Source organism: Prionailurus bengalensis, chromosome X (genome assembly GCF_016509475.1).
Source record: "Prionailurus bengalensis isolate Pbe53 chromosome X, Fcat_Pben_1.1_paternal_pri, whole genome shotgun sequence".
NCBI classification, from domain to species: Eukaryota; Metazoa; Chordata; class Mammalia; order Carnivora; family Felidae; genus Prionailurus; species Prionailurus bengalensis.
The window spans coordinates 87,566,323-87,590,908 of record NC_057361.1 but is presented as its reverse complement, the minus strand read 5'-3'; the positions used below and the strand labels follow the sequence as shown (position 1 = coordinate 87,590,908).

Genomic DNA, 24,586 nt, shown 5'->3' with positions numbered 1-24,586 from the left:
TAAAAGAAGTTCCTCCTTATAAAGCTGTATCAGCTACTAAATGAAGAAGGAATGACAGAATTAGGGTATGACTGTTTTGCAGCCCCTTACAAATTAATGATCCTAAGCATGTTATCAACAGCCACTAACAATATCAAGAAACAAGAACACTTTATGAGTTGAGGAAAAGAGCACAATAGGCAACTCAAAGCTTCCATTCCCTACCCCGAAACATTTAAAAATAAGCAGAAACTGTCAGAAATGACTTTGTCAGAAATCTACAAAAACAATCAAATGTTTACAGCAACAAAGTGAATACTGAATCAAGAAAGAGGTCACTTAAAAATATTAGGAAAGCTTTGTGGCATTGTTTTCTTGCCTTTTACCCACTCGCTCCCCAGCAGGGTAGCATTCTTTAAGAAGACAACCTGCATTCCTAGCATGGGACCCTGGTCCAAGGTTCTGGAGGGAGCAGAGCAGATGTTATTCACAAATTATTGTGTAGATCTTTTCTAACTTGTCTGAGGCTTTCTGAAGGACTGATACAAGACTCCTGTCTCTGTTTCACCTAATCTGGAACTCACCCAGGATGGAAAAGCAGCAGGCATTACTGGGAAACATTAGAAGTTAGACAAACAACTCCCAGATACCTGGAGCAGAAGATTACACTGAGACATAAACTGCCTAAAGCCAGAGAGGAAAAGCCAGGGACAAAGTTTTATTGGGAAACTGATGCATTCCAAATCATTCCTGTATCTTGGGAAATTTAGAAAGCCAAGTGCACATTCAGGATGAGATGCATACACAGAAAAGACCTAAGACCGTAAGATTTTCACCTTGGGCTGATTCCTAGGCTTGGTGTAAGTCTAGCTAAGTACTGAAGGTGAGCCTGAAAATAGAGCCAATCTGCAAAGGCTGGAAGGGGTAGTATCTCAGATTTTAGTTCCTGTTATTCAAAGAAATCCATGTCAAAAAATAGCTTAATACATGCTAAGTAAAAGAAATTTCAGGGACCACACATAAGAAATAGCCTCAAAAATTTTTGGGAAAAGTCATTAGACCATATTAATGTACAATTTACATTCCCACCACAAGCACACAAAATTTCCTTTACTACAACATAGAAAGTATCTTCTATGAACACAACGGAATGAAACTAGAAGTTAATAATTGAAGGAAAACTGGAGAATTCACAAATAAGTGGAAATCAAACAATACCCTCGTGTGTGTGTGTGTGCATGCGTGCAAGCGTGGTTTGTGTGCACAGTCCGCATTGCCCACCATTATGGCTCTAACCTCTGACTTGAAAATGGGCAGTAATTGCATAGTAAACCTGCATCAAATGTGGATTTCTTTAAAAAACACACTATTAAAGTAACTAATAGGTCAAAGAAGAAATCACAAGGGAAATTATAAAATACCTTGAGGGGTGCCTGGGTGGCTCAGTCGGCTAAGTGTCCGACTTCAGCTCAGGTCATGATCTCGCAGTTCGTGGGTTCAAGCCTTGCGTCGGGCTCTGTGCTGACAGCTCAGAGCCTGGAGCCTGTTTCAGATTCTGTGTCTCCCTTTCTCTCTGACCCACCCCGTTCATGCTCTATCTCTCTCTGTCTCAAAAATAAATAAACATTAAAAAAAATAAAAAATAAAATAAAATAAAATACCTTGAATGAAAACAAAAATACAACATAAATCTTATAAAATGCAGTGAAAATAGCCAGCAGAGGGAAATTTATAGCTGAAATGGTAATATTAAAAAAGAACTCAATTCAATTACCTAACATTATACTTTGAGGAACGAGAAAACTAGAAAGCTAAACTCAAAGAAGGAAATAATTATGTTTAAAGCAGATATAAACGAAATGGAGAACAGAAAAATAGATAGAATCTATGAAATCAAAAATTCATCCTTTGAAAGATCAAGAGAATTGATCTTTATCTAGACTAACCTCCTAAAAAAGAAAGAAAACACAAATAACCAACATTAGAAGTGAAAGTGGGATTCACTACAGAAATAGGATTATAATAGAATACTATGAACAGTCATATGCTAACAAATTTGATAACCCAGATGAAACAGAGAAATTACTAGAAATAAATTACCTAAACTCACTCAAGAAGAAATAGAAAATCTCCATATATCTATAACCAGAGATTGAATGAGTACTTAAAAATCTCTCAACCAAGAGAAATCTAACATCAGATGGCTTCAATGATGAATTCTATCAAATATTTAAAGAATTAACATCAATACATCTCAAAAATCTTCCAAAAAAATAGCAGATGAAGGAACATTTCCAAACTCATTTTATGAGGGCAGTATTACCCTGATACTACTAGAAAAGAAAATGATGGACCAACATCTCTTATTAATATAGATGCATAAATACTCAACAAAATACTAGCAAACCGATTACCATAACTTCTTAAAAAGATTATACACCATGACTGTGGGATTTATCCAAGAAATGGAAGGGTGGTTCAACAGAAAATATCAGTAAACACAATGCACTGTATCAATAGAATGAAGAAAATACCAGAGAATCATTCTATTTGATGCCAAAAAAGGCATCCAAGAGCCTGAACTAGAAGGTGCATGTGGGAGGAGCATTCCCTAGCTGAACAGACATCCTGTCCCAGGACAGGCTAAATTATCAGAAACCAGGAAGGTTTCTGGTAAGTTCCAGCAAGATAAACAATCCAGAAAGGAGGAAGAAGGTAACAGTAGAGTAGGAGGACCCTAGGCATGTTTTATCCCATGAACACAAACAGACAACCATAAAATCATCCTAAATACTGGAGAAATAGACCTGAAGACTGACAGAATAAACTCCACAACTAAAGGGAGAGAAGAGGTCACATCAAGGATGGAGCAAGAGACATAACTGGATTCTCTAACACAGAGAAGAAGGCAGAGACTTAGACAAAAATGACAATATGGAGGAATTTATTCCAAATGGAAGAAAAAGATGAGGCCACAGCCAGAAATCTCAGAAAAACAGATATAAGTAACATGCCTGATGGAAAATTTAAAGCAACAATCATTAGGATATTCACTGAGCTTGAGAAGAGAATAGAAGACATCAGTGAGACCCTTGCCAAGGAGATAAATGAGTTAAAAAGAATCAGAGATAAAGAATGAAATAAATGAGACTGGAAACAGGCTTGATGCAATGAACAGTGGAATGGAAGAAGCAGAGGAACAAATTAGTGACCTAGAAGACAAAATAATGGAAAATAAGCTGAACAAAAGAGAGGGAAAAAAGAATCATGTAACAAGAGAACAGGCTTAGGGATAACATTTGTATTATAGGAGTCCCAGAAGAAGAGAGAGAAAAGGGGGAAATTTTTATTTCAAGAAGTAATAGCTGAAAAATTTCCTAAAGTAGGGGAAGAAACAGACATCCAGATTCAAGAGGCACAGAGAACACCCATCAAAATCAACAAAAGCAGGCCTACACCAAGACATTGTAATTAAGCTAGCAAAATATAGTGATGAACAACAAAATCTTAAAAGCAGCAAGACAAAAGAAACCCTTAACCCACAAGAAAAACTCATAAAGCTAGCTGGAGATTTCTCAACAGTAACTTGGCAAGCCAGAAGGGAGTGGCATGATATATTCAAAATGCTGAATGGGAAAAATCTGCAGCCAAGAACACTTTATCCAGCAAAGCTATCACTCCGAATTTAAGGAGAAAGTTTCCCAAGCAAACAAAAACTAAAGGAGTTTGTGACCACTAAACCAGCCCTGAAAGAATATTAAAGGGGACCAAATCTTTGAGTGGGAAGGAAAGACCAAATGTGACAAAGACAAGAAAGGAGAAAAAAATCTCCAGAAACAACAAAAAAAACAAGTAATAAAATGGCATTAAATATGTATCTATCAACAATTAGTCTGAGGAGTGCCTGGGTGGCTCAGTCGGTTGAGCGTCCGACTTCAGCTCAGGTCATGATCTCACAGCTCATGAGTTCAAGCCCTGTGTTGGGCTCTGTGCTGACAGCTCAGAGCCTGGAGCCTGCTTCGGATTCTATGTCTCCCTCTCTCTCTGCCCCTAACCCACTCGCATCCCATCTCTGTCTCTCTCAAAAATAAATATTAAAAAAAATAGTCTGAATGTAAATGGACTAAACACTTCAAATACGTATCTATCAATAATTAGTCTGAATGTAAATGGACTAAACACTTCAATCAAAAGACAAAGGGTTCCAGAATGCATAAAAAACAAAACCCATCTATATGCTGCCTACAAAAGACTCATTTTAGACCTAAACACACCAGCAGATTGAAAGTGAGAGGATGGAGAAACACACAAAGCTTCTTTATTAAATACTAGCAAACACAATCCAATAGTACATTAAAATAAATCATTCACCATGATCAAGTGGGATTTATTCTTGGGTTACAAGTGTGGTTCAATACAGAAATCAAAGTGACACATCACATTAATAAAAGAAAGGATAAGAACAATATGATCCTTTCAATAGACATAGATAAAGCATATGACAAAGTACACATTCATTCATGACAAAAATTCTCTGCAAAGTAGGCCTGGGGGAACATACCTCAACATAATCAAGGCCATACATATAAAAACCCACAGCTAACATCATCCTCAATCGGGAAAAACTGAAAGCTTTTCCTCTATTGTCAGGAATAAGACAGGGATGTCCACTCATCGTTATTTAACACAGTGCTGGATGTCCTAGCCTCAACAATCAGACAACAAAAAACAACAAAAGGCATCCAAATTGGCAAGGAAGAAGTCAAACTTTCATTATTTGCAGATGACATGATAAAATATATAGAAATCCAAAAACACTCCACCAAAAAAAAAAAAAAAACTGCTAGAACTGATACATGAATTCAGTAAAGTTGCAGCTACATGAATTCAGTAAAGTTGAAGGATACAAAAATCAACATACAGAAATCTGTTGCATTTTCATACACCAATAATGAAGCAGCAGAAAGAGAAATTAAGGAAATCAATTCCGTTTCCTTTGCACCAAAACCAATAAGATACCTAGGAATAAACTAACCAAAGAGGTGAAAGACATGTCCTCTGAAAACTACAAAACATTGATGAAAGAAACTGAAGACGACACAAACAAATGGAAAGACATTCCATGCTCATGGATTAAAAGAACAAATATTGTTAACATGCCTATACCACACAAAGCAATCTACTTATTTAATGCAATCCCTATCAAAATGCCAATGGTATTTTTCATAGAGCTAGAACAAACAATCCTAAAATTTGTATGAACCACAAAAGATCCAGAATAGCCAAAGCAATCTTGAAAAAGAAAAGCAAAGCTGGAGGCATCACAACTCCAGACTTCAAGTTATATTACAAGGCTGTAGTAACCAAAAAATATGGTACCAGTACAAAAATAGATAGATCAACAGAACAGAATAGAAAACCCAGAAATGAACCCATAACTATATGGTCAATTAATATTCGACAAAGCAGGAAAAAAATATCCAATGGGAAAAAGACAGTCTCTTCAACAAATGGTGTTGGGAAAACTGGACAACAACATGCACAAAAATAAACCTAGACCAGTTTCTTACACCATAAAAAAATTAAAATGGATGAAAGACCTAAACATGAGACAGGAAACCACAGGCAGTAACCTCTTTGACATCATCCATATCAACTTCTTTCTAAATAACTCTCCTGAGGCAAGGGAAACAAAAGCATAAATAAACTATAGGGACTTCATCAAAATAAAAAGCTTCTGCACAGCAAAGGAAACAACCAAAAAAAAACTAAACAGCAACATATAGAATGGGAGAAGATATTTGCAAATGACATATCTGATAAAGGGTTAGTATCCAAAATATATAAAGAACTTATATAACTCAATATCCCCCAAATGAATATTCCAATTAAAAATGGCAGAAGACATGAATAGACATTTTTTCAAAGAAGACATACAGATGACCAACAGACACATGAAAAGATGCTCAACATCACTCATCATTAGGAAATGAGAAATTAAAACTACAATGAGATACCACTTCACACCTGTCAGAATGGCTAAAATTAGCACAAGAAAACAACAGGTGTTACCAAGGATGGAGAAAAAGGAACCCTTCTGCACTGTTAGTGGGAATTCAAACTGGTGCTACCATTCTGGAAAATAATACAGAGTTTCCTCAAAAAGCTGAAAATAGAACTACCTTATGATCCAACAATTGCACTACTACGTATTTACCCAGAGAATAAAAAACATTAATTCAAAGGGATACATGCACCTCAATCTTTATAGTGCATTAGCTACAATATCCAAATTATGGCAACAGCCGAAGTGTCCACTGGCTGATGAATGCACAAGGAAAATGTGATGTATATATATTTGCTATGTGTATATATGTGTGTGTGTGTGTGTGTGTGTGTGTGTGTGTACACAATGGAGTATTACTCAGCCACTAAAAAGAATGAAGTCTTGCCATTTGCAAAGACGGATGGAGCTATAGAGTGTTTTGCTAACCAAAGTAAGTCAGTTGGAGAAATATAAATACCACATGATTTCACTCATGTGGAATTTAAGAAACAAATGAGCAATGGGGAAAAAAGAGAAAAAGAGGCAAATCAAGAAAAGACAACTATAGAGAACAAAGTGATGGTTATCGGAGGGGAATGGGGGTGGGTGGGTGAAATAAGTGATGGGGATTAAGGCATACATGTGTTGTAATGAGCACCAGGTATTGTATGTGTTGTAATGAGCACCACGTACTGTATGGAAGTGCTGAACTGTTATATTGTACAGCTGAAGCTAATATTACACTGCATGTTGACTAACTGGAATTTAAGTAAAAAGTGTAAAAAATGCATCGGACAAAATCCAACAATCATTCATAATAAAAGAACACAGAAAACTAGGAGCAGACAGGATTTTCCTCAATACGAAAATGGGCTTTTACAAAAACGGCACAGCTAACATAATACTCAATGATAAAGTACTGAAAGTTTCCCCCCTAAAGATGAGAAACAAGACAGGGATGTCCACTTTCACCAATGCTATTCGCCATTTTACTGGAAGTTTTAGTCAAAGCAATTAGATATGAAATAGAAATAAAATGAATCCAAATTGGAAAGGAAGAAATAAAATGACCTCTGTATGCATATGCCATAATCCCATGTATAGAGAATCTGCAAGAATCTACAGGAAGGCAACTACAGCTAATAAACCAAATCATCATATTTCCAGGTTACAAAATCAACACACATCAGTCAGGAGAGTTTCTACAAACCAACAATAAACAATATGAATCAGATATTAAGAAAGCAATTCCAATATTTTGAATTTTTTAAATGTTTATTTATTTTGAGAGAGAGAGAGAGAGAGAGAGAGAGAGAGAGAGAGAGAGAACGAACCAGCAGGGGAGGGGCAGAGAGAAAGAGAGAGACACAGAATTCAAAGCAGACTCCAGGCTCCAAGCTGTCAGCATAGTGCCTGGTGCGGGGCTCGAACTCAAGAACTGTGAGATCATGACCTGAGCTGAAGTCGGAGGCTTAACTGACTGAGCCACCCAGGCACCTCAAGCAATTCCAATTATAACAGCAACAAAAAGAATATAGGAGTACATTTGAGCAAGGAGGTAAAAGATTTGTGTCCTAAAAACTAAAACATTGCTGCAATAAAATAAAGCATACCTAAATAAACAAAAGACATCACATGTTCATGGACTGGAAAACAATATTATTAAGATATCAATACTATCTGAAGTAATCTATATAACCAATGCAATACCTATCAAAATTTCAAAAGCCTATTTTGCATAAATGGTAAAACCTGATCCTCAGATTCATATGGAATTACAAGGAGTCCTGAATGCTAAAGCAATCTTGAATAAAAAGAACAAAGTTGAAGGACTCACACATCCCAATTTCAAAACTCAATACAAAGCTACAGTAATCAAAATAGTGTGCTACTGGCATAGGGACATTTAGACTAGTGGAATAGAACTGAGAGTCCAGAAATAAACACATGCATCTATGGCCATTTGATTTTCAACAGGAATACCAACTCAATTCAGTGGGGAAAGAATTGTCTTTTTGACAATTGGTATTGTGAGAACTGAATTTCCCCATACCAAAGAATAAAGGTGGACCCCTGTCTCCTGCCCTAGTTGGCAACCTATTTAGGTTATATTCTTATATTTAAGACCAACAACCTAAAATATGAGCTAGAAACCATAAAACACAAGCAAACAGGAAAGAATCTTCATGATTTTGGATTTGGCGATGGAATATTAGATATGATACCAAAATCATGAGATTGAAAGAAATATTTAACAAAGTATTGATAAAGTATATAAAGAAAAAGAAAAAAACTGATAAATTGTAGTTCATTAAAATAAGAGTAAACCAAGAAGGATATATTTTACCTTGCTAATGAGTTTGGACTTTAAAATGTTTTAAGCAAGAAGTATGAACTGGTTAGTGTTTTGAAAAGATTGCTTTGATGTCAGTGTGGAGAACAGATTTAAATGTCTCTTCTTATTATTACTGAAGTCTAGGAATTTTTATTCCATCAATATTTTATGGTTTCATTGTCATAAGTAAACATTTATATGTGCAAAAAACAGTTTTGTGCATCAAAGGACATTATCAGGGAAGTGAAAAGAAAACCTATAAAATGGAAGAAAACATTTGAAAATCATATATCTGATGGAGATTTAATATCCAGAATAAAAAACTCCCCAAATTGAATAAAAAGTCAAACAACTCAATTAAAAAACAATCAAGGAGGGGGGTTGTCTGGGTGGCTCAGTTGGTTAAGTGTCCAACTCTTGATTTCGGCTCAGGTCATGATCTCACAGTTCATGAGGTTGAGCCCCACGTCAGGCTCTGTGCTGACAGTGTGAAGCCTGCTTGGGATTCTCTCTCTCCCTCTCTCTCTGCAATTTCCCTGCTTGTGTGCTCTCCCTTTCTCTCTCTAAACTAAAACAAAAACAAAAACAAAAACAAAAAACCAACAAAAAAAAACAAGCAAAGGAAGTCAATGCACAACTCTTCAATGAAATCATACAAATGCCTAAAAAGCACATGAAAAGATGCTCAATATTATCAGTCATCAGGGAAATACAAATCAAAATCACAATGATATATCACTTCTCTCTAATCAGGATGGCTATAATAAAAAATAAGAAAAAAATAAAAGAAGTTCTGGCAAGGATATGGAGAAGTTAGAACCCTCATACATTCCTGGTGGGCATGTAAAATGCTGCAGCTGCTATGGAGAATAGTTTTGGCAGTTCCTCAAAATTTAAACAGAAAACTATCATATGACCCAGCAATTCTACTTCTAGGTATATACTCAAAAGAATTGAAAACGGGGATCCAAATACCCGTTGACCAAAGTTCATAGCAGCAGTATTCACAATAGTTCAAAGGTGGAAACAACTCAAGTGTCCATCAATGGATAAATGGTTTAACAAAATGTGGTATGTACGTATATATACATTCATACTTACATATACACACGTATATATGAGAATAGTATCCAGCCACAAAAAGGAATGAAGTTCTGATACACACTACAACATAGATGAATCCTGAAAATATGCTAAGTGAAATAAGCTAGACACAAAGAACAAATATTGTATGATTCCAACTTATGGATTTACCTAAAATAGGCAGATTCACAGAGTAAGTAGATTAAAGGTTACAAAGGGCTAGGGGAGAGGAAAATGGTGGCTACTGCTTAATGGGTACAGCGTATTTGGGGTGATGAAAAAGCTTTGGAAATGGATAGTGATGGTTGCACAACATTGTGAATATATTTTATGCCACTGAATTGTACAACTAAAAATGGTTAAATTGGCAAAATTTGCTATATATATTTACCACAAATACAATATTTACCATAATAAAAATATTTAAATATTCCTCTTCAAATATTTGGTAGAATTCACCAGTGAATATTTAAAATATTTACATGAACCTCCTTATGCAAGAAAATAGCACCTATGAAGTAGTCATGACCCCAACAAATTATACCCAAGTATCACCAAGTCTCTAGGTCCAACTATCAAATTTCAGAAAATAAATAAGACTGAGCACCTTAACATTGTAAGCATGAAATTGGCAACATTTAGACTGTGGGAAAGTCTACAGAAAACTGACTTGGTTACTTTAACAAATACATTTTATTGAAAAACAAAATAGATGGAAAGGAAGCTACAGATTAAGAATCTGTAAGAGATTTATCAGTCATTTCCAACAGAAGGACCTTATTTGGATCCCAAATAAATGCAAAAAATTCCCTTGAGATTCTTTCTCTCCCGCTCTCTCTCTGCTCCTATCCTGCTTGCATGTGTACTCTCTCAAAATAAACTTAAAAGAAAGAAATTACCGCCAATTTTTAAGGTATGATAATGATATTGTGGTCATATTAAAATAGTTCTTATCTTTTAGAGGTAATACTAAAATTTTACAGATGAAGTGATATAATATCTGTGTCCAAAAAATGTGGGATGAGTAGGTGTAAGTATAGGTGAAACAAGATTGGTCTAGAGTTGATAACTATTGGGAACTGAGTGATGCATAACATTGGTATATTATCCATGTGCTTTTTTTTTTGTATGAGATACTGTACTTCATACTGTATTTTCCCCCATCAGTTTATTATGAAAAATTTCAAATATACGACAAAATTAAAAGAATTTTACAAGAACACTATATATCCACTACACTTAGATTTTCCCATTTTAATGCATGAGCTATGGCCATCCTTATCCATCTATTAATCCATTTTATTTGTATTCTTTTCAAATAAAGACTTCTTTTAACTTTTTGATAAAAAGTTTCAGCACGCATATCATTACCCGGTTTAATATTTGTTTAAAATATTGTAATATAAAATTTACATGAAATACACACATCTCAGTTATGTGCACTTGACAAATGTATATACTTTAGGTAACCAAAACCCCTCTCAGGATATAAAGTACTGCTATCACCCAGAATTTTCTTTCTGCCCTTTCCCAGTCAATCGCCATACATCAGTTCAAACTCTATACTAAGACAACTACTGTTCTGATTTTTCCACCAGAGATTAGTTTTTCTTGTTCTGGATCTTAATATAAATGAATTCATAAAGTATGCACTCTTTTGTGTAATATTTCTATCTTCATATTATTTTAGAGTTTCGTCTATTCTGTTACAATGTTTTGTATATTAGCAGTTCATTATGTCTTGGATACCAGTCCTTAGATATATATCTTGAGAATGTTTCCTCTCCATCTGCAGCTAGTCTATAGATTTTTTTTCAGTTTCCACTTTTTAATATTCTAAATGTTTATTTATTTATTTTGAGAGAGAGAGAGAAAATGTGAGTGAGTGGGGGGAGGGGCAGAGAAAGAGGGAGAGAGAATCCCAAGCAGGCTTTGCACTATCAGCATGGAGCCTGATGCAGGGCTCAACTTCACAAACTGTGAGATCATGACCTGAGCCAAAATCAAGAGTCAGATGCTCAACTGACTGAGCCACCCAGGCACCCCATTTTTAATATATTTAAATTAAATTTATACACATTTAAGGCTTACAACAGAATGATTTTATATACATACACATAGTAAAGTGATTACTACAGTTAAACTAATTAATGTATCACTCCTCAGATACATGATGGGCACCTGAAATCTACTGTTAGTGTATTTCCAGTATTCAATATAGTATCAACTATAATCATCATGCTGTACATTAGATCTTTATACTTATTCATCCTCCATAACTACAACTTTGACTGACATCTCTCCATTTCCCCCACCTCCCTGCCCCAGGGTAACTACCATTCTACTCTCTACCTGTATAAGTATGACCTTTTTAGGTTCTATATACAGGTGAGATTATGTAGTATTTGTCTTAACCATATGTTTCTGATGCTTTGGCATCTGGGGCTTTGGTGACCCTGGACAGACTCCTCTCTGGGCTAGCCAATTCTCAGAGACAGAAAACAACTTGCCTTGGACCTTTCATATGCAAATCAACCATCCCAGAGCCCAGAGCCTTTACAGAGCTTCTCATACTTTGAGTCACTAATTCCCCTACCCTAATGACCCTAGGACAGGGACCAGACAATGAGGGTCAGTCCTTATACCCCTGAGCCTGCTGAAATTATTTAAACTAGTCAATCCTAAATCTTCTTATCTGCCTTGCTTGTTTGTTTCCACAGAAACCACAATAGAGGCTTGTGCTGGAGCCTGGGTGGCTCAGTCGGCTGAGCATCAGACTTCTGATTTCAGCTCAAGTCATGATCCCAGGGTTGTGGGATTTAGCCCTATGTTGGGCTCCGTGCTGAGCATGGAACCTGCTTAGATATTCTCTCTCTCTCTCTCTCTCTGCCTCTTTCCCCGCTCACATACTCTCTCTCTCTCTAAAATTAAAAAAAAAAATGTCTCATGACCATGTTTTCCCATTACTCACTCTGCCTCCTGACTGACCCTGGTGCTACCCATGGCATGATGTATCCCCTCCTCTGGGGATCTGTGAATATAATACCTATCTTTTCAATGCCAATTATCTCCTGATCCGATAGACTTGCCATACCTAAGTAATAATAAAACCTATATTTAAAAATGAGGGTTTGTTATACTACTCTGTTCACTTCTGTATATATGTGAATTTTTTCATAATAAAAATTTAATCTCTTAGTTGATAACATTGTTGCTCTGAGCTGAATTGTGTTACCCAAAAATTTATATTTTGATTCTTTAACCCCCCAGTACCTTAGAATATGACTAAATAAAGAAAATAGAGACTTTAAAGAGGCCATTAAGTTAAAATGAAGCTGTTAGTGTGGGTCCTAATCTAATCTGACTGGCATCTTTATAAGAAAATGTGGATATACAGAGAGACACCAGGGATGTGTATGCACAGAAAGACAATCAGGTGAGGACACAGCACAAAAAGATGGCTATCTGAAAGCTATGGGGTGAGGGCTCAGGAAAAGCCAAACTTGCTGACACCTTGATCAGGGACTTGTAGCCTTCAGAACTATAAAAAAAAAAATTCTTTTGTTTAAGCCATCCAGTTTGTGGTATTTTATGGCATCCCTGGCAAACTAATACAACTGCCTACCCAAACTAGAATACTGAGTCTGTCAAATTAAGACAAGGAGTAGGTAAATGAAGCACCCCTGAAGTCATTTCCCTACTCTGTTTTAGTCAATACCTAGATATGGTTGATTGTATTTTCAAATTTTTCTCTTGTCTCTTCTCTTATTCTTTTTTCTTTATTATCACTGCTCTATCCATGGCCTTTATCATCATTTACTGGCATGTTTGGCTCTAGAGTTGTGTCCCTTAAACCCATCCCCCACATAGCATCAGAGTTAACTATTAAAATGCAAATCAAGATTCCAGGACCCATGAGCAGAGAGGCGTGTGGGACATTCCGGTCGGCCCTGGCAGGTTGATTTTACTGAGAGAGGAAGATGGCGGCATAGGATGATGCTGGGCTCACTGCATTCTGCTGACCAGTTAGATTCCACCCACATTTGCCTAAATAACCCAGAAAACCCCCAGAAGACTAGTAGAATGGACTCTCTGGAGCCAAGCGTAGACGAGAGGCCCAGAGAAGAGGGTAGGAAGGGCAGAGAGGCGGTGCGTGCTACATGGACAGGAGGGAGGGAGCTGGGTGGTGGAGGGGCAGCCCGCCTGGCAAGGCAGAGCCCCTGAGTCTGGCTTGCAAAAGCAGAGGGGCCAGAGAGAGTGTGTTCTGACAGCCAGCGGGACTTAACATCTGGAATGTTATAAGTCAACAGCTCTGTTCCGAGAGCAGGAGGGCTCGAGGACAACGGGAGGGAGAGTTGTTGAGCCCCGGAGGACAGAGCTCAGCTTGGCGGGGAACAAAGGCGCTAGGAAGCACCATCTCCCTTGCCCATCCCCCAGCCAAAATCCCAAAGGGAACCAGTTTCCGTCATGGAACTTGCTTGCATCGCGCAAATACCCAATGCCATGCTTCTGCGGATCCATCCCTCCAACGGGTCTGCCTCCCTCCTGGTGCCCTAGGGCCTCTCCCGAAGCAGACCACTGAAGGCAAAGTGAGCTGAGTCTGCCCCTTCTGCCCCTGTGCACTGTGCGGATCCACCCTAGCTAATATGCCAGATCCCATCGAAGCAGCACCACAAGCCTGGCAGTGCGCAAGTAGCCCAGACAGGGGCAATACCCTCCACAGTGAGTCCTGCTCCTCGGAGAGGGGAAGATAAGGTACACACCAGTCTGACTGTGGCCCCAGTGGTGGGCTGGGGCCAGACATCAGGTCTGACTGAAGTCCCGCCCACCAACGCAAGTAACTCCAGACAGCACAGAGTAAGAGCCCTGCAGTTCTGCGCCACTCCAGGGACTATCCAAGATGACGAAACGGACGAATTCTCCTCAAAAGAAACTCCAGGAAGTAGCGACAGCTAACGAAGTAATCAAAAATGATTTAAGCAATGTAACAGAAAATGAATTTAAAATAATAGTTATAAAATTAATCGCTGGGCTTAAAAAAAGGATAGAGGACAGCAGAGAATCTATTACTACAGAGATCAAGGGACTAAGAAACAGTGAGGAAGAGCTAAAAAATGCTAGAAATGAGCTGCAAAATAAAATGGAGGCAACCACAGCTCGGATTGAAGACACAGAGGAGAGAATAGGTGAATTAGAAGATAAAATTATGGAAAAAGAGGAAGCTGAGAAAAAGAGAGATAAAAAAAATCCAGGAGTATGAGGGGAGAATTAGAGAACTAAGTGACACAAATAAACGTAATAATCTACGCATAATTGGTATTCCAGAGGAGGAAGAGAGAGGGAAAGGTGCTGAAGGTGTACTTGAAGAAATAATAGCTGAGAACTTCCCAGATCTGGGGAAGGAAAAAGGCACTGAAATCCAAGAGGCACAGAGAACTCCCTTCAGAACTCAACTAACTTGAATCGATCTTCTGCACAACATATCATAGTCAAACTGGCAAAATACAAGGATAAAGAGAAAATTCTGAAAGCAGCTAGGAATAAACATGCTCTAACATATAAAGGGAGACCGATAAGACTCATGATGGATTTATCTACTGAAACTTGGCAGGCCAGAAAGGAATGGCAGGAGATCTTCAATGTGATGAACAGAAAATATATGCAACAGATAATCCTTTATTCAGCAAGTCTGTCATTCAGAATAGAAGAAATAAAGGTTTCCCCAAACAAAAACTGAAGGAATTCGTCACCACTAAACCAGCCCTACAAGAGGTCCTAAGGGGGATCCTGTGAGACAAAGTACCAGAGACATCACTACAAGCATGAAACCTACAGACATCACAATGACTCTAAACCCATATCTTTCTATAATAACACTGAATGTAAATGGACTAAATGCTCCAACCAGAAGACATAGGGTATCAGAATGGTTAAAAAAAAAAACCAAGATCCATCTATTTGCTGTCTACAAGAGTCTCATTTTAGAACTGAGGACACTTTCAGATTGAAATAAGGGGATGGAGAACTATCTATCATGCTACTGGAAGTCAAAAGAAAGCTGGAGTAGCCATACTTATATCAGACAAACTAGACTTTATATTAAAGGCTATAACAAGAGATGAAGAAGGGTATTATGTAATAATTGCAGGGTCTATCCACCAGGAAGAGCTAAGAATTATAAATGTCTATGTGCCGAATACGGGAGCTCCCAAATATATAAAACAATTACACACAAACATAAGCAACCTTATTGATAAGAATGTGGTAACTGCAGGGGACTTTAATACTCCACTTACAACAGTGGATAGATCATCTAAACACAGGATCAATAAAGAAACAAGGGCCCTGAATGACACATTGGATCAGATGGACTTGACAGATATATTTAGAACTCTGCATCCCAAAGCAACAGAATATACTTTCTTCTCGAGTGCACATGGAACATTCTCCAAGATAGGTCATATACTGGGTCACAAAACAGCCCTTCATAAGTTCACAAGAATTGAAATTATACCATGCATACTTTCAGACCACAATGCTATGAAGCTTGAAATCAACCACCGGAAAAAGTCTGGAAAACCTCCAAAAGCATAGAGGTTAAAGAACACCATACTAAAGAATGAATGGGTCAACCAGGCAATTAGAGAAGAAATTAAGAAATATATGGAAACAAATGAAAATGAAAATACAATAATCCAAATGCTTTGGGATACAGCGAAGGGAGTCCTGAGAGGAAAATACATTCCAATCCAGGCCTAGCTCAAGAAACAAGAAAAATCCCAAATACAAAATCTAACAGCACACCTAAAGGACCTAGAAGCAGAACAGGAAAGACACCCCAAACCCAGCAGAAGAAGACAAATAATAAAGATCAGAGCAGAAATAAACAATACAGAATCTAAAAAAACTGTAGAGCAGATCAATGAAACCAAGAGTTGGTTTTTTGAAAAAGAAAGAAAATTGATAAACCTCTAGCCAGGCTTCTCAAAAAGAAAAGGCAGATGACCCAAATAGATAAAATCATGAATGAAAATGGAATTATTACAACCAATCCCTCAGAGATACAAACAATTATCAGGGAATACTATGAAAAATTATATGCCAACAAACTGGACAACCTGGAAGAAATGGACAAATGCTTAAACACCCACACACTCCCAAAACTCAATCAGGAGGAAATAGAAAGCTTGAACAGACCCATAACCAGCGAAGAAATTGAATCAGTTATCAAAAATCTCCCAACAAATGAGAGTCCAGGACCAGATGGCTTCCCAGGGGAATTCTACCAGACATTTAAAGCAGAAATAATACCTATTCTTCTCAAGCTATTCCAAGAAATAGAAAGGGAAGGAAAACTTCCAGACTCATTCTATGAAGCCAGAATTACTTTGATTCCTAAACCAGACAGAGACCCAGCAAAAAAAGAGAACTACAGGCCAATATCCCTGATGAATATGGATGCAAAAATTCTCAATAAGATACTAGCAAATCGAATTCAAAAGCATATAAAAAGAATTATTCACCATGATCAAGTGGGATTCATTCCTGGGCTGCAGGGCTGGTTCAACACTCGCAAATCAATCAATGTGATACATCACATTAATAAAAGAAAACATAAGAACCATGTGATCCTGTCAAACGATGCAGAAAAAGCTTTTGACAAAATTCAGCATCCTTTCGTAATAAACACCCTCGAGAAAGTCGGTATAGAAGCAACATACTTAAACATCATAAAAGCCATTTATGAGAAGCCCACAGCTAGTATCTTTCTCAATGGGGAAAAACTGAGAGCTTTTTCCCTGAGATCAGGAACACGACAGGGATGTCCACTCTCACCGCTATTGTTTCACATAGTGTTGGAAGTTGTAGCATCAGCAATGAGACAACAAAAGGAAATCCAAGGCATCAAAATTGGCAAAGATGAAGTCAAGCTTTCACTTTTTGCAGATGACATGATATTATATATGGAAAATCCGATAGACTCCACCAAAAGCCTGCTAGAACTGATACATGAATTCAGCAAAGTCGCAGGATACAAAATCAATGTACAGAAATCAGTTGCATTCTTATACACTAATAATGAAGCAACAGAAAGACAAATAAAGAAACTGATCCCTTTCACAACTGCACCAAGAAGCATAAAATACCTAGGAATAAACCTAACCAAAGATGTAAAAGATCTGTATGCTGAAAACTCTAGAAAGCTTATGAAGGTAATTGAAGAAGATATAAAGAAATGGAAAGACATTCTGTGCTCATGGGTTGGAAGAATAAGTATTGTTAAAATGTCAATACTACCCAAAGCTATCTACACATTCAATGCTATCTACACATTCAATGCAATCTCAATCAAAATTGCACCAGCATTCTTCTCGAAGCTAGAACAAACAATCCTAAAATTCATATGGAACCACAAAAGGCCCTGAACAGCCTACCTCATTTTGAAGAAGAAGACCAAAGCAGGAGGCATCACAATCCCAGAGTTTAGCCTCTACTACAAAGCTGTAATCATCAAGACAGCACGGTATTGGCACAAAAACAGACATATACACCAATGGAATAGAATAGAAACCCCATAACTAGACCCACAAGAGTATGGCCAACTAATCTTTGACAAAGCAGGAAAGAGTATCCAATGGAAAAAAGACAGTGTCTTTAACAAATGGTGCTGGGAGAACTGGTCAGTAACATAAAGAAGGATGAGACTAGACCACTTCCTTACACCATTCACAAAAACAAACTCAAAATGGATAAAGGACCTGAATGTGAGACAGGAAACCATCAAAACCCTAGAGGAGAAAGCAGGAAAAGACCTCTGACCTCAGCTGCAGCAATTTCTTACTTGCCACATCCCCAAGGGCAAGGGAATTAAAAGCAAAAATGAAATATTGGGACCACATGAAGATAAAAAGCTTCTGCACAGCAAAGGAAACAACCAACAAAACTAAAAGGCAACCAACGGAATGGGAAAAGATATTTGCAAATGACATATCGGACAAAGGGCTAGTATCCAAAATCTATAAAGAGCTCACCAAACTCCACACCCAAAAAACAAATAATCCAGTGAAGAAATGGGCAGAAAACATGAATAGACACTTCTCTAAAGAAGACATCCAGATGGCCAACAGACACATGGAAAGATGCTCAACGTCACTCTTCATCAGGGAAATACAAATCAAAACCACACTCAGGTATCACCTCACGCCAGTCAGAGTAGCTAAAATGAACAAATCAGGAGACTATAGATCCTGGAGAGGATGTGGAGAAACGGGAACCCTCTTGCACTGTTGGTGGGAATGCAAACTGGTGCAGCCGCTCTGGAAAGCAGTGTGGAAGTTCCTCAAAAAATTAAAAATAGACCTACCCTATGACCCAGCAATCGCACTGTTAGGAATTTACCCAAGGGATACAGGAGTGCTGATGCATAGGGGCACTTGTACCCCAATGTTTATAGCAGCACTCTCAACAATAGCCAAATTATGGAAAGAGCCTAAATGTCCAACATCTGATGAATGGATCAAGAAATTGTGGTTTATATACACAATGGAATACTACGTGGCAATGAGAAAGGATGAAATATGGCCCTTTGTAGTAACGTGGATGGAACTGGAGAGTGTTAAGTGAAATAAGTCATAGAGAGAAAGACAGATACCGTATGTTTTCACTCTTATGTGGTTCCTGAGAAAGTTAACAGACGTCCATGGGGGAGGGAAGAAAAAAAAAAGAGGTTAGAGAGGGAGAGAGCCAAAGCATAAGAGACTCTTAAAAACTGAGAAGAAACTGAGGGTTGATCGGGCGTGGGAGGGAGGGGAGGGTGGGTGTAGGGTATTGAGGAGGCCACCTTTTGGGGTAAACACTGGGTGTTGTATGGAAACCAATTTGGCAATAAGTTTCATATTAAAAAAATGAAAAAATAAAACTTACCATTTACTTATGTTAAATAAAATAAAATGCAAATCAAATTATGCCATACTGCCTCTTAATGTTTTCCAAAATCTCTCCCTTAGTGACTAGAGAATAAATCCAAGTTTCTTCATATGGCATACTAGGTCCTCCATTAATGTCGATCTTTAATATTTCTTCAGCCATTAGACTACTCCGTCTTACACTTTATACTCTAGCAACACCACAACAGTTGGTGGTTCCATGAGATTTCCATGAAATGTCTTATCTTTGTACCTATGCTAAAACTCTTGTAGGCTTATATACACTTAGCTAATTTGACAAACCTCTATTCATCTTCTAAGAATTAGTTCAAGTATCACCTGTATACTCTAGTGTTTTAAACTTATCTTTTATTTTTTTAGACAGAAAAATTGGAAAAATACATAGAATACCATAGTAAATACCAGTATATCCAACACCCAGAATTCACATTTTCAGACTTATATTTTGCCATCTTTGCTTCAAATACTGTCATGTATTTTACTGTATAAGTTTTAAAACATCAACAGTAGGTAGGAGAGTACAACAAATCCCCATGATTCTACCATCCAGTTTTAACATTTATCACCACATGGCCACCCTTCTTTCATGTATATTCTATGCTGCTCCCAAACCTACTGTTCTTTTTAAAGCAAATCTTTGAGATATCATTTTACCCATAAATAATTCAACGTGTATCTTTAAAGGACTTCTTAAAAAACATGATATCATAACACTATTAATAATAATAATTTTAATGTATTATCAAATATTGTGGTCAAATTTTTCCATGGTCTCATAAACTATTTGAATTTGGTTTGCTCATATCAGGATGCTTCAGATAAAATAAAATAATAAAATAAACAGAACACTTAAGATGAGTTTTAAATCACCTTTCTTTACCCTTCCTGGCCACATTCTCTTCTTTCCTCCCCTAGAGACAACTAATGTCATTAATTACCTATATATCTTTCCATTCCAGAATAGATTCCTATATATGTATCTATGAAAAATAAAGTTTGGCTTTGGATGTTCTTAGAAATGTGTACAAATTAAATTATAATACCCTCTTGTAGTTTTAAAAACAGTTATAAATTTTATACTCTTTCATTACTACAACTGTTCATTTGTAGTTTTCTTTTTTAAAATTTTTATTTATTTTTGAGACAGAGAGAGACAGAGCGTGAACAGGGGAGGGGCAGAGAGAGAGGGAGACAGAATTGGAAGCAGGCTCCAGGCTCTGAGCCGTCAGCCCAGAGCCTGATGTGGGGCTCGGACTCACGGACCATGAGATCGTGACCTGAGCTGAAGTAGGACGCTTAACCGACTGAGCCACCCAGGCGCCCCTGTAGTTTTCTTTTTTATTCTTGGTCAGTATTGCTAGAGATTTCTCTACTGTGTAAATCTCTTAAGAGAACCAGCTTTAGGTTCCACTATTCTCTTTTTTGTTTTATATTTCACTAATTTGTTTGTAATTTTATTCTCATATTTTACTGACTCTAAAATGGTATAGGGGTGCCTGGCTGGCTAAGTCAGTAGAACATGTGACTCTTGATTTTGGGATTTGAATTTCTTAAAAATAAAATATTTAAAAATACAATAAAATGCTTCAAATTTTAAAACACGTCATTATTTCATGTGCCACTAAAAAAATAGATTGCCAATTAAATAATGATGTATAATTCATTTTGGAATGTGTATCCCAGTATCAGAGATGTTAAAATATGCAAAAATGGATATCTTGGAATTGATGACATATAGATTTTCCATCTGTTTAATTTGGGTTTGATTTTCTCCATTAGATTTTTTTTAAATTTTATTTAAATATAAGTTAGTTAACATACCATTAGATTCCTTTAAACATATTGAAACTTTTTTTATGGCCACAGTATGGTTAATCTTGGTAAATGTTCCATGTGTACTTGAAAAGAATATGTATTCTGCCATTATTAGGTAGAGTGTTCTATAAATATAACGTCAAGTTGGTTGATAATGTTATATATTCTTACTGATTTACTGTCTAGTTTTTCCTATCAATTCTTGGGAAAGGGATGTTAAAGTCCTTAAACATAATTGTGGATTTGTCTGTTTCTCCATTCAATTTGTCAGTTGCCATTTACCTAGAAGCTTTATTGTAAGGTATCTACACATTTAGGATTGGCATGTTTTCCTCGACAATTGTAAACAGTATAATATTCTTCTTTATTCCCTGCTCTGAAATCTACTTTGGTAAGTATAGCCACTCCAGTTTTCTTTTTCATGCTATATATATATTTTCCATCTTTTTATGTTGCATCTTTAAATTTAAAGTGGGTCTCCTTTAGATAGTATATAGCTGGCTCTTACTTTTTCATCCAATATGATAATCTCTGCTTCTTTATTGGGGTGTTCATACTATTTAGTTTAATGTAATTAACAATACAAGGCTTAAATTTGTTATTTTGCTATTTTTTTCTATTTGACAAATTTCTTCTTTATGTCCCTTTTTCTCTTGTCCTGCCTTCTCTTGGATTGAATATATTAAAAAATAATTCCATTTAGCTCTAACATTGACTTATTAGCAATGCCCTTTTTTAGTGGTTGCTATAGGGTTTATAACATACAACTTTAACTTATTATATCCAAGCAATGTTATGCCACTTCATGCATACAGTATAAGTGCTTCATAACAGTATTATCTCCATATCCCCTCTTGCCTCTGAGATCTTGTGGTCATACATTTTACTTCTATATAAACTACGAAGTTTACATTTTTATTATTTTTCAGTGAAAACATCAAAATTGAGAATATATATAAGTTTATATAATATATATATAATATATATATGTGTATATATATATATTATATATATAAGTTTATTTTGAGAAAAAAGAGCACATGCATGGGGAGGGGAGGGGCAGAAAGAGAGAGAGGGAGAGAGAATCCCAAGCAGGCTCTGCAGAGCCTGATGCGGGGCTCAATTTCATGAACTGTGAGATCATGACCTGAGCTGAAATCGAGTCAGATGCTCAACCGACTGAGTCACCCAGGTGCCCCAAGTGTGTCTCTTATATGCAGCATATAACTAGATTAATTTTTAAAACTGATGCATGAAAGCTTAACATGTTTTCATTTGTTGAAATTGTTGATGTATTTGGAATTATTTGTGCTATATAATTTTGTGGTTTTTCTTAATCATGCGTTTTCTTTCCTTCTTTCCTACCTTCCATTGTCCTGATCAAATTTTCACAATTCCCCTTTTTTTCTGTGCTTTGAAAGCTATACCCCCTATACCTATTCTTTCAGCATGCCCTTAAAAATTTAACTTTCATGTTTGAAATTACAAAGCCTACAGTTCACCAATCACTTCCTTTCTCCATAAAGATAAAATGACCTAACAATGCTTTCTCATCTTCCCACCTATCTTATTTTAAATAGTATTTTAGTTTTACTTTGTTTCAAATCACATGAAATTATTTACCATAGTTATTAATTTTTACTGCCTATTTTTAGTTATATTTACCAATATTTCACCAACTTCTTTCCTCATAATTTCTTCTTGCATTTTGATACTTATTTGGTTTATTTTAATTCTTTAGTAACTCTCATTGAGACAATATGAGTAATAACTCTCACAGTCTCTGAATATCTAGAAGTATATATATTTCACCCTCAAAGTTTGTTTAGATAGACATAGAATTCTAGGTTGGAAAACATTTTCTTTCAAGATTTTGAAGACACTTTCCATTATCTAAGGCATCTATGTTGCTGGTAAGAAATCTTCCAGTCTAATTATATTTCTTTTGTAGATGAATATGTGTTTTCTTTCTGGCAATTTAAGATTTAAATTTTTTTAAATTTTTATATCTGAGAGAGTGAGCGAGCAGGGAACAGGCAGAGAGAGAGACAGAGACAGAGACTGTCTCTGACAGAGACAGAGACAGAGAATGTAAAGTAGGCTCCAGGTTCTGAGCTGTCAGCATAGAGCCCGACATGGGGCTCAAACTCACAAGTCATGAGATCATGACCTGAGCTGAAGTCAGACGCTTAACCGCTTAACTGACTGAGCCACCCAGGCGCCCCTCTTTCTGGCAGTTTTTAAGATATTTACTATCTGTGATGCAGTGCAGGTTCACTACGATGCATCTGCATATGAATTTAATTCTTCTGCTCAGGATTCATTGTGATCCTTCAACCTAATGATTAATATATAATCCTTAATTTTGAAAACGTATCCTTCAAATATTGATTCTTCTTGATTATTCTGTCTTCCTGGAACTTTTATTAGATATAAATTGAACCTTCTCACCCTATCCACCATGGCAGTTTCCCAGATGTTTACTAATTAATTACACACATTTCAATAATACTGGGAGTGTGATCTTTGTTCGGTTACATACATTATTCTTTTCTTTTACCTTGCCAAACTCTTTAACTATCCCTGGTGTGATTTCCTCTGTACCTATCTTCCAAATGTACTAATTCTCTCTTCATCTACATTTGCTTCCTCTTCAACCCATTGTAAATATATAACTTATGGTTTCTATTCACTCCTTTAACCTTTTAAACACATATTTACTTGAAAGCCTCTTTCTGATTGGTTTCGTATTTCTAGTTCCTAGGCTATAAATTTTCCCTACATATTACATCTGATCACATTGCCTCAAAGTAGTTCATTTTCTTGGCAAATCTGTAATTTTTTTAATCATGAATTCTCTACATTTTCTATGGGAGTCCCAAATACCCTAGGTTATAAGATGCCTCTTTGAGGCAGTTTCACACCTACCCTTGTCAAGACCTTAAGGTTTTCACTGATTTGAGATCAGATATTACTGTTAACTCCTTAGCTCAGTGTCCTCACCATTATAGTCCACTGAACTGTGACCACACCTCCACGTTGCACAGGTCTAAGATTCCAATTTCTCTCAGGTGACTTTTTCCTAACTATTGTCCAGAGGATAAAGAAAGCTCCTTGATACTTCCCCACACCAATGGACATACTTTCTCTGGTCCTTCATAACCTTCCAACTTTATTTTAGTTCTACTTCACATGCAGGAGGCCTGTGGTCTGGACTCTCCTTGCCATATAGTTATTATACCTCAGCCTATAATCATTCAGGCCTCTATCTAGTTCTGAAATGCCCAAGAGCAGTTTTAATTTTAGTTCCTACTCACTGCTAAATTTAAAATGTTTTATTTCTAGCACCCAAGGATTTTTCATTCTTGCTCTGAGCTTTGT

General features: G+C 36.7%; 1 protein-coding gene across 1 annotated transcript in view; it reads right to left on the bottom strand.

The window, feature by feature from the left end:
• The window catches only part of RADX (RPA1 related single stranded DNA binding protein, X-linked), a 92,588-nt gene that overhangs the window by 22,428 nt on the left and 45,574 nt on the right, over positions 1–24,586 (bottom strand). The window lies entirely within an intron of this gene.